Source organism: Serinus canaria, chromosome 7 (genome assembly GCF_022539315.1).
Source record: "Serinus canaria isolate serCan28SL12 chromosome 7, serCan2020, whole genome shotgun sequence".
Lineage (NCBI taxonomy): Eukaryota > Metazoa > Chordata > Aves > Passeriformes > Fringillidae > Serinus > Serinus canaria.
In genome coordinates, this window is record NC_066321.1 from 2410752 (window position 1) to 2422208 (window position 11457).

General features: G+C 44.3%; 1 long non-coding RNA gene across 1 annotated transcript; it reads left to right on the plus strand.

Annotated features, from left to right (window-relative positions):
• The first annotated feature begins 329 nt into the window (after positions 1–329).
• On the plus strand, positions 330–1861 carry LOC127059819 (uncharacterized). Its single transcript, XR_007777992.1, has 3 exons — positions 330–404; positions 529–580; positions 1743–1861. It is a non-coding gene; the product is annotated as an uncharacterized LOC127059819 (long non-coding RNA).
• The last annotated feature ends 9596 nt before the right edge of the window (positions 1862–11457 follow it).

The window sequence follows — 11457 nt, forward strand, 5'->3', positions numbered from 1 at the left end:
GATGTGATCAGATAATAAAAATGAAGAGTTCTGGAAGAGCCAGGCTGACAGTTTGGAGCTAACCTGGCTTTCTGCAGCATACCTCAGGAATGACAAACGGGGAGAGCAGGTGGAAACAAATCCTTCCAGCTGCCACAGCCCAGGGGAAGTTGGAAGGAGCCTGGATCCTGCAGGTCCCTGCACGTCATGGGGGGAAGAGGCTGCTTGTTCACAGAGCACTGGTGAAAAGCCCATATTTTCTTAATGCCTTTTTAATGAAAAAAAAAATCAGATGCAGGAGAACTTTCTCATTCCTTCTGTTTTTAGCTTGGCTCTCAAATGTTTCTGAGTTATCTGAGAGCTCCCTGTAATGCTGAGCAATTCAGAAAGAGAGGAGGCCCACTTGGAAAAATCTTTTGGGGAAGGTAAAGGCTTTTGTTTGGCTCTGAATGACTTTTGCAAAGGGAGTTCATTCTTTACATTCTGTTCTTTGTTGTGGCTCGGCCGATTTATGAGTAAACAAAACACTTCATGCCCATTTCTGTGTAGGGTTTGATGAGGATGACGTGCAGAGTTTGAAGGGAAACTTGCAGCTTTTGGGGTGAGTAGAAAAACAAGGCCTGAGAGTGGTGAATTCTTGCTGGGGAGCAGCAGATTGTGCAAGAGTTCTCAAAAAGATAAAAAAAGGAGGGGGATCAGTAATGATTCTGTGTGTTTGCTGTCTTGAGAAACAGGCTGGGAATGAACTGTTCCCTGCTTCGGGCTCTTGTTAAACAAACCCTTCTCCTGGATATTTTCATCCCACTTTCAAGAGACATTTTCCCATCCTACTCAAGAGCATCTAAATCCAAAAGAAGGGTGAGGAAGATGCTGTGAATTTGAAATCACGTGAAATATTGAGAATAATTTCAGTTAATTATTAACTTTCCTGCAGTGCCTGGCCTGTCCTTGCTGCTGGCACAGAGAGCAGAGCTCAGGAAGCACCTCCTTGTTTTTCCTCCTGGATTTCTCGTGGCACAGCCCCCGATTTTCTCGGGGCTCGGTGCAGGTGATTCCCCGTTCCCTCCTGCAGGAATTCACCCCTAATCACAGCTCCCTGTGCATTTGCTGCTGTGATTCATGCAAATCTATTGCAGAGCAGTTTGCTTTCTCCCTCAAAAATCAGAGACAGCAAAAGAGAGAGGGAGGGTTATTTTGGGAGTCCAGAGAATTTTGCTTCCTCTCCATTCCTTACCGTGAGCAATAACCTGAAGGCTTCCCCTGAAAATTTTTGGTGGATGATTCCAATTCTTTAAGATATTATAAAACCTCACAGAAATGTAATTTTTTTATGGTGTCTTTTCAATGAATAGTATTTCATTGTTCATATAAGGACTGAGCTTTTCTCAGGAAAAAATCAGTGTTTTTTTCTAGTGGACGCTCCTTGGCTGGGAATGAGAAGTGTGGCCTTGAGGTCTGGTGATTAAAGGGAGCTTTAAATGTGTGAAACATTTCTCACATTAAAAGTCTGTACAGGGAGAACAGTTATTACCACAATTAACTTTTGTTAAAATGCCTATGATATCCTATTCTGTTTGATTGGATTTATTATATTGCATATATAATATCATAAATACAATTAATATAACATATTATCTATTTTTTTTATAAATCCAAGTCAGAGATTTACTTCACTACAGAAGCAGCATCAGAAAAACAACCATGAGAAACTAAGCTGAGTTTTTTGTCACCTGATTCTGTGCCTTATTTAAATCTTTTCACAGATCTCACTTGAAGATTTCAGTGGTGGTGGCAAAGAGCTCATGGGGGAGAAAAATTATAAAGAATAATCCAAATTATAAATGAGTATCCTGTCCAGGCCTGGGATCTCTCGTGTTAGAAGGACCTGGAGCTGCTGGAGGAAATCCAGAGGAGCCACGGAGCTGCTGCAGGGCTGGAGCCCCTCTGGAGCCAGGCTGGGAGAGCTGGGAATGTTCCCCTGGAGAAGGGAAGGCTCCAGGCAGAGCTCAGAGCCCCTGGCAGGGCCTGAAGGGGCTCCTGGAGAGGACAAGGGCTGGAGGGACAGAACCCAGGGAATGGCTCCCACTGCCAGAGGGCAGGGAGGGATGGGAGATTGGGAACTGGGAATTCCTGGCTGGGCTGGGATTGCCAGAGCAGCTGGGGCTGCCCCTGGATCCCTGGAAGTGTCCAAAGCCAGGCTGGAGCAGCCTGGGACAGTGGAAGGTGTCCCTGGGCATGGCAGGGGGTGGATCCCGATGATCTTTCAGGTCCCTTCCAACCCAAACCAGTCTGGGGTTTCATTCCTGTGATTTCTTTGAGAGCCTCCCACATCATCCAGCTTTGGATGGAGTCAGGCCAGCTCAGCACTCAGTGCTGGAACTGCACGTCAGCTCCTTTTGTCTTTAGTAAGGAATTTTTCCTTCTCTCTGAGTGGTCTCCAAGATCCCAACTCTCCAGGCACAATAATTTCAACAATTTCTGGAGGGGTTCCTTGCAGTGAATTGCAAGTTATTTTGAACAGAGAAATGAACTAGGGCACATCTGTGGGATAATGCACAGAGAAAGGAACCTGGGCACATCTGTGGAATAATGCACAGAGAAATGAGCTAGAGCACATCTGTGGGATAATGCACAGAGAAAGGAACCTGGGCACATCTGTGGAATAATGCACAGAGAAATGAGCTAGAGCACATCTGTGGGATAATGCACAGAGAAAGGAACCTGGGCACATCTGTGGGATAATGCACAGAGAAAGGAACCTGGGCACATCAGTGGGATAATGCACAGAGAAAGGAACTGGAGCACATCTGTGGGATAATGCACAGAGAAAGGAACCTGGGCACATCTGTGGGATAATGCACAGAGAAAGGAACCTGGGCACATCTGTGGGATAATGCACAGAGAAATGAGCTAGGGCACATCTGTGGGATAATGCACAGAGAAAGGAACCTGGGCACATCAGTGGGATAATGCACAGAGAAATGAGCTAGAGCACATCTGTGGGATAATGCACAGAGAAAGGAACCTGGGCACATCTGTGGAATAATGCACAGAGAAATGAGCTAGAGCACATCTGTGGGATAATGCACAGAGAAAGGAACTGGAGCACATCTGTGGGATAATGCACAGAGAAAGGAACTGGAGCACATCTGTGGGATAATGCACAGAGAAATGAACCTGGGCACATCTGTGGATAATGCACAGAGAAAGAGCTGAGCACATCTGTGGGATAATGCACAGAGAACTGGGCACATTGGGAATGCACAGAGAAAGGAACCTGGGCACATCTGTGGGATAATGCACAGAGAAAGGAACCTGGGCACATCTGTGGGATAATGCACAGAGAAAGGAACCTGGGCACATCTGTGGATAATGCACAGAGAATGAGCTAGGGCACATCTGTGGGATAATGCACAGAGAAAGGAACCTGGGCACATCTGTGGGATAATGCACAGAAAGGAACTGGGCACATCTGTGGGATAATGCACAGAGAAAGGAACCTGGAGCACATCTGTGGGATAATGCACAGAGAAAGGAACCTGGGCACATCTGTGGGATAATGCACAGAGAAAGGAACTGGAGCACATGTTCTAGTTCCTTTCTCTGGGATAATGCACTGAAATCCTGAGGAGAAAGGGGGAATCTTTCAGAGCAAACACTGATCCATGTCAATTCCAAATAAGCAGAGCTGAGACAACCGAGCTGAGCCATCCCAGCACTTTGCAGAGTCAGAGAAGGGAACAGGAGACTCAGGAGAGCAGGCACTGGGAGCCAGCAGAGCTCCAAGAAGGAGCTTTGGAATGACAACAACAACAACAACAACAAATCAAGGGGAGAGTTCAACGTCAGCCTGGCAGAATCCCTGGTGTCATCTGCACAGGAGCTGATCTGCCAGAGCCTGCTGCCAATCCCCACATTGCCCTGCCTTCCCAGGTCCCAGGAGTGCAGCTGGGAGCCTCCTGAATTTCATCACCCAGCACTGGCAGCCCGGGAATTTGTCAGCAGGAGCTCCCAGCCCGGCAGTGCCTGTGCAGAGTCCAGGCTCTGCAGGGAAAGGAGATAAACCACAATATTTTCTTACTGCTCTGCTCTTATAGCTGGGTTTTTGAGAGGGATTGATGGCTCGATTGTGATTGGACCTTCATTGTGAAAAAGAGTTGGATATGTGCATATACACACACATACATACATATATATATATATATATATATATACACACACACACACACACACACACACATATATATATATATATATATAATTTCCTGGAAGTGTCCAAGACCAGATTGGACAACCCAGAATAAATATAATAAAATAGATAATATTAATATAAATTACAATTAACAAAAGTTGGATATGTGCATATACACACACACACACACACACACATGCACACATATATTTATATATATATTCCTGGAAGTGTCCAAGGCCAGATTGGACAACCCGGAATAAATATAATAAAATAGATAATATTAATATAAATTACAATTAACAAAAGTTGGATATGTGCATGTATCCCTGGAAGTGTCCAAGGTCAGATTGGCCAAGCTGGACTAAATATAATAAAATAGATAACATTAATATAAATAATATTAAAAACTACTTGGATATGTATATATATTGCAATGCCAGATATATATCCCTGGAAGTGTCCAAGGCCAGATTGGCCAAGTTGGAATAAATATAATAAAATAGATAATATAAATATAAATAATAAAATAGATAATATTAATATAAATAATAATAAAATAGTTGGATATATATATTTATATCTATAGTCCAAGGCCAGATTAGACAACCTGGAACTAAAATTAATAACAACAACAACAACAACAACAACAACAATAATAATAATAATAATAATAATGTTGATATGTGCAAAAAATAGATACACACATATATATCCCTGGAAATGTCCAAGGCCAGGTAGGACAACCTGGAATAGTGGAGAATGTCCCTGCCCATGCCCTGGGATGAGTTGAGGTTTAAGGTCCCTTCCAACCCAAACCATTCCATGATTCTCTGATGATTCTACACAGAAATAGGGGAACATCATCCACTCACATCAATGTTATTTTCTATTCTTTGCTTTTTTTCTGCCTAGCTCTAAACAACTCTTATTTCCCACCAAGCAATACCTGAATGCCAAAATCTTGTTGATCTATTATTCAATTGATTTTTAAAAATCTTATTTAAACATGCTAGAAATCCATCAGCAACATTTTTATTTTACATCTCTAGACTTGTGAAAAGTAAGGAAGCATTGCTTTGATAAATAGAGGTCTGTTTAAAGTAGTTTGCTGAAGACCACGTAGGAAATCTCATTTTTAGCAATGGTCTGTGGACTCATCTCTTTTTAACTGAGTATTTGAGAAATTCTGGGCAAAACTGTGCCTCAAAGGCGAAGCTCTGAAGCCATATCTGTGTGGAAGAAAGGGAGACCTAAGAACAAAAAAGTCATTTTTCATTTGGAGTTCACTTTGTAATATCTGGGAAGCACATTTTGCAGTGGGAAGGCTGCCAAAAGCCTGGCTGTGTAGTAAATAAACATTTTGGGGGAAAGCTGGCTGAGAGATGATGGTTGGGGAAGGAGGATCTGAATGCCTGCTTATTCCTTTATTTATTCTCATTAATTCTGACCCGGTGTGTGGCACCTCTGTCTGTGGGGTGGATAACTGACAGGTTCATCCTCCTGGATCCCTGGGAGTGGCCAAGGCCAGGCTGGATCTTGGAGCACCCTGGGGTGGTGAAAGTGTTCAAGGGTGGGACGGGATGAGATTTATGGTCCCTTCCAACCCAAACCATTCTATCAAAATCAGAATAACCAAAATGGTGCCGTGGTTGCAGGTGCAGACTCCTCCTGCTCTGAAATGTGGTCTGAGGGAGCCCCATCCCACGGGGAGAGAGCAGCAAATCCCAGGGTGTTGCTGTCTCCTCCTGGCACCCAGATCCTGCTGAGTGGGATCTGCTCAGGACTGGAACTGTCACACACAAAGGGGACAAAACGTGGATTTTTAGGTTAAAAGGATGACAAAAACACGTCTGAGGAAAGGTCAGACCCCGCTATTTGCCATGCTCTGTGGACATTTGGGACTGATGACAAAGGAGGATGCCAGGACCTCCTTTCTTGTTTTGCCTGGGGGTGCTCAGCCTGGAGAAAAGGAGACTCAGGGGTGCCCCCATCCCTCTCACAGCTCCTGGAAGGTGCCTGTGCTCAGCTGGGCTGGGCTCTGTCTGCAGGGACTGACACAACCAGAGCTCACAGCCTCCAGCTGTGCCAAGGGAAATGCAGGTTGGATAGCAGGGAAAAGTTTTTTACAGAAAGGGTGAGAAAGTTCTGGGGAGGTGGCGCAGTCCCCATCCCTGGGGGTGTTTAACAGAGCCTGGAGGTGGCACTGGGTGCCAGGGTTTGGCCGAGCTGCTGGGGCTGGGCTGGACTCGATGATGCTGAAAGTCTCTCCCAGCCTGGTCATTCTGTGATTCTGTGAATTCCCTGGCTGGTGCTCTGGGTTGAATTAAGATCAATAACTTCTCTCACTTTGATCAAACTGTGCCTTACCCTGCTGGATCCCACTTGGCAGAGCTCCTGGTGCAATAACTGCTGGAATTTGATTGCTGCCTCCGGCACAGCCGCCCTGCTGGGGAGCACAGAGCTGCTCTGAGGGCTGCCCTGAAGGAGCCTCAGCCCAGCACGTGCTGAGGAAGGCACAAATTTAGAGCTGGGCTTTCCCAGCCTCTCATCATTCCAGGAGCTGGGAGCTGATTCAGGCACTGGATCTCGCTGGGGTTATTCATCCCATCTGAAATCCCTGCAGTGCCTGGGAACAGCAGAGCTCTGCTTGCCACTCTGTGTGCTCTGCCCCCTAAAATTTTAGTAAATTTTGAAGTCATTGGCTTTGCCATTGTGAGAAGTGCATAATATGAGAGTTCACTTTTTATATATTTATTTCTATACATTAACTCGGTGACAACTAATGGGAAAAAAAAAGTGCATTGCATTTTAAAAAAAGTCCAATTAAAAACCAAACCCCTGCTTGCTTTGCAATGTTAACAGAGAAATTATCCTGCCTTTTGCTAGCAGAGACACTGGCACTGAAAAATTTTTCCCTCTTTCTCTCCCATCCCTTTTTCTGGACTTTTCACAAAGTCCAGGTGCATCCATGGAGCTGAATCCTATTTCACTTTCCTCCCCAGCTCGGGGAAGATAAAGCCAAAATCCTTTTGCTGGCCATAAGTAAATAAATAAAGAAACAAACAAACTCAGCAGTTCAAGTATGTGTGGCATCCTGCTTTCCCTGAGCAGGCAGTGCAAACAAACAAAGCAGCCTTTCCCCCCTCCTGCTGCAGAACTCTGCCAATTGATACTGGAGTAGGAATATTAACACATGCCCGCTCCAAAATGTGATACCCTTTGGGGTCTTGGAGATGAGCTCCTCTGAAGTGCTTTTTTCTTCTGCTGCCTGACAAGGTTTTTGGCTCCACTTCAGTCTGGTAAGGAGACAGCTGCTCAACTTCTGACACAAATGAAGAAAATTGATGAGATGCCATCTCCAAAATTCCCTTTTTCCTGGCAGGCACTTCTAGGCTGAGTGCTAGGAGTCACTCAAAGGTTTGGGATTTTTTTTTTTTTTTTTTAAGCTTTAGTTAGGGCAGGATTTGGGGTTTTCTTTGTTGGCTGGGCTGTTTCTAATAATGCTCAACAAATGCACAGAACCTGAATCTTTGGGAGCATGAACAAGATCCCAGAATTTACACTTCCACTCACACAGCTTGTTTGCTGTTGTGCACTGAATTATATCCATGGCTTTGCATAATTCTGAGCAATTTATTTATCTCTGTTTGCTGTGGGAGTGCAGGTGACAGAATCTGCAGGGGGCCCTGTAAGGAGGGGTCCTCTTGGGGTGTTTCTGTGAGTCTGGGTTTTCCCAGGATATTTTTTTGGAGGGCAGGGATGGGGTGGTGTGACCAAGAGGAATAATGGCAGTAGCTCCCAGAATCTGTGTGCCCACTGTGACATTCCCCTGATCCTCTCCCGAGTGGGAGATGCTCTCAGGATTTTGAAGGCCACTCGTTACAGGGAAAATGTGTTTATTTTTCAGCTGAGCACAAAGGAAACTGCTCTCATTGTGCTTCACTGCCATGGTTTTCCTGCTCCTCAGGATAACAAAAACTACATTTTCCACGTTCCTCTTGAACTATTTCCTCTGAGTTTCATCTACAAAAGACCTCAGCTGTGTAAAGTGCACCTTCAGTCCTGTCTGGCTAAAAAAGCATTAAATTTATTGCATTGGAAACAAACCCCTGTGCTAGTCCAGCTTCAGGCTTTATGTCACTTCATGATTATCTCGATTGTGGCAAAGGCTTTGGGTTTGACACACGCTCTGCTGTTCCTTTTTAAACCTCCCTGGAAAAGCAGCCATGGAAAGCTCTGAATAATGCACATGACATATGCTGCCTGTCTCTCAGAGGGAGCTGAAGAACCTAACAGCAATTTGCATTTTTGGAGCTGCAAAAGAGAAGCAGGAAACTTTAGGCAGGAGTTTTTGGGACTTTGAGGTCAAACCAAGGAGAGGAGTTCAGAGAGAGATGGGAACTGGATGGAGAACAGAGGCTGGAGCACAGAGCTGGCCTGAAATGAAATAAAATCCAGTTGATGTCTCTATAAATTCATAAAGACATCGTTTTCCTTGGGATGAAAAAATTTGGGTCCCATCTGGCAAACTTCAAGGAACAGGCACAGGATCTCCTCTCTGTCCATGTAGGGAAAGGCTGATAAAGGTGGGGCTGACGATTTCTCACGGCAGTAAATGATGGCTCAGTGCTCACCTGAGCTCTGTGTTCTTTCTCAAAGTGGAATTATTAATTAACACCAATTGTCATTAGCCTCTACTGTTGTTAGCATTCCCTGAAACCTTGTGGGAGATGGGTGATTCCTTTGCAGCAGCTGGAAGTAGAACACACAGTGGTAAAAATGCCTTGGTTATTGGAGAAGGTAAAAAAGCCTTAACAAATATCATGGAATCCTGGAATGGTTTGGGTTGGGAAGGACCTTAAAGCCCATCCAGTGCCACCCTTGCCATGGCAGGGACACCTCCCACTGTCTCAGGCTGCTCCAAGCCCTGTCCAGCCTGGCCTTGGGCACTGCCAGGGATCCAGGGGCAGCCACAGCTGCTCTGGGCACCTGTGCCAGGGCCTGCCCACCCTGCCAGGGAACAATTCCTTCCCAATATCAAATTCTGCATTGAATCCTGGCTGTTATTAATCCAGTATTTTGTAGAGGTAACCACACACACTCTGATGAGCAACTCTGAGAGAAAAAGATTAAATAACAAATTGAGGTTTGCATTTTGGTTTTTCTTAATACAAGAAATTAATTTACAAAAATCAAATACTGCACCCCCAAACCCCATTTTCACTTCCATTCCTCATTGCAAACTAGTGACAGGCACAATCAAAAATTCCACTTTTGGGAGGAATTTTTGGATGAATTCTGCAGTCAGCTCATGGAATGGCATTTGGAGGTGGCCGCTCTGTGACAAGAGAGGCTGTGGGGACACTGCTGCCCCTCCCTGCCTCATCCCAGCGCCACCAACTTTGCCTCCATTAGTGACTGGTGTGGGATATTCTTGGGCTGTATTAACTGGGAGCCCCAGTTTTGGTGTTTTCATCCCAAACAAGCCCCTTTTTGTTGTTGTTGTTCTGTTTCTTGTCCAGCTGAGCTCTCCCAGAGCGGAGGGCGCGGTTCGGAGCTGGTGCAGGTGGGAGCACAGGACTCGTGCAGCAGAATTTACCTTTTTTAAAATATTCCCCCAGCTCCTTTGTCTCTTGGCAACTGCAAAAATAACTCCATCAAGAATAAACCTGCAAACAAGGGCGAAGAAGCAGAACTGTGTGAAGACATGAAATACTCTCGTTTAAATAGTGCTGGAAAGCTATTTCCTCCCCCTGTACCCTTCCAGGGCTGGAATGATGTGCTCTGATTCCTAAACACAAATCCTGACTTGCATAAATTCAGAGATTTCATCTGTGCAGAGCTGCAAATTGCTGGGATAGTAATACCTGGATATTTTATGGCACATCCTTAAGTCAATAGGCAAAAGGGTTCTGAATAAAAGCCTTAAAATTACCTCATGAATTATTAACTCTTCCCTGTATTACCTTTGAATTATAAAAGCCTGGAAAAATAGGAAGGAGAATTGAAAACATCAATCTCAGGTTCTTTAAAAACGTAATACTGATCATTTGTGCAGTGTACAAATCTTTTATTAAAGATAAAGAGGAAGCCATACTTTTTTATTAACTCCAGGATGCGTTCAATCCACATGATTAAAAATCTCATTACTGACTCGAGTCAGGGAAATGATTTATTGCTGAAACAAAACAGGAGGTGTTTTGCTGCCCAAAGCTGTATTTATGGTTAAAAGACCCTCTCAATTTGGATCTCCTTTTCTGGGTTAGGATTGGGTTTTCCTGAGAATGATGGAGTTTCACTCCAGCCTGAAGCTGAATCACTGCTACCTTAAGAGGGAGAGCCTGAGGTAAAATTATAGGTACCAAGAGATATTTTCCTCTGGTAAATTCAGCTGGAGCAAATGATTTTGTCTGATTAGGTAAGAGGATGTGCAGAAAAAAAAGATTAAAAAAAAAATCAGGATTTTACACGTAGTTACCATTCAAGTGGAGCTAATTCTGTAAAGCAAGTGTAGATATTTTAGGGCTTCTTCATGTATAACATATACTAATATTTCCTGATCACTGCAGGAGGGGTTTACTGTTCTAAAGAAGCCTTTGAAGCCTCATTTTACAACAATAAAAAAATCATCAACCCAACGATATTTTTTTCCCAGAAATACCATCCTACTTTGGGAGGTACATCTGCAGATCACAGACAATATTTTTGTCCTGCTGTACCTGGAGCAGGTCAAATATTTTGTGTTGTGTTAGGCAGCAGCTCTATGGGTGAATTGTCCTCAATGTCTTAAACACTGAATTATGCCCAGCACAAGTTCCAGGACTATTTATATCCCACCCTACAATGTCAAATGGAGATAATACTGAATTTATTTACGTCACAGCAGCTGTGGAGAAACTGGGTTAGACACACTTGCATATAAAGACAAGACATTAAATGGTGCCATCAATTCCTGCAAGCCAGCAGAAATAGCTTTTCTCTTCCTGATCCCCATGCCTGGATGGCTCCCAAGGCTGAGAGCGAGTTTTGCACATCCCACAGGAAGTTTGGATTCTCTCCTGCGCCGTGGGTGGAAAATGCCTGGTATTATGGTGACAGGTGCAATAGGTATTGAAACGTAAACCTCTCCCTGCTCCTGGGGAACATATTGCCAGTCCTGGGCTCTGCTCCAGAGGGGTGTTTGGGGAGAAATTACAGATCTTGAGGTAGAGAAACAGTGCTGGAAATAGGTTGCCTTCAAAGAAAAAAAAAAAAAAATAAATTGGCAGCTTTTCAGCTGTTCA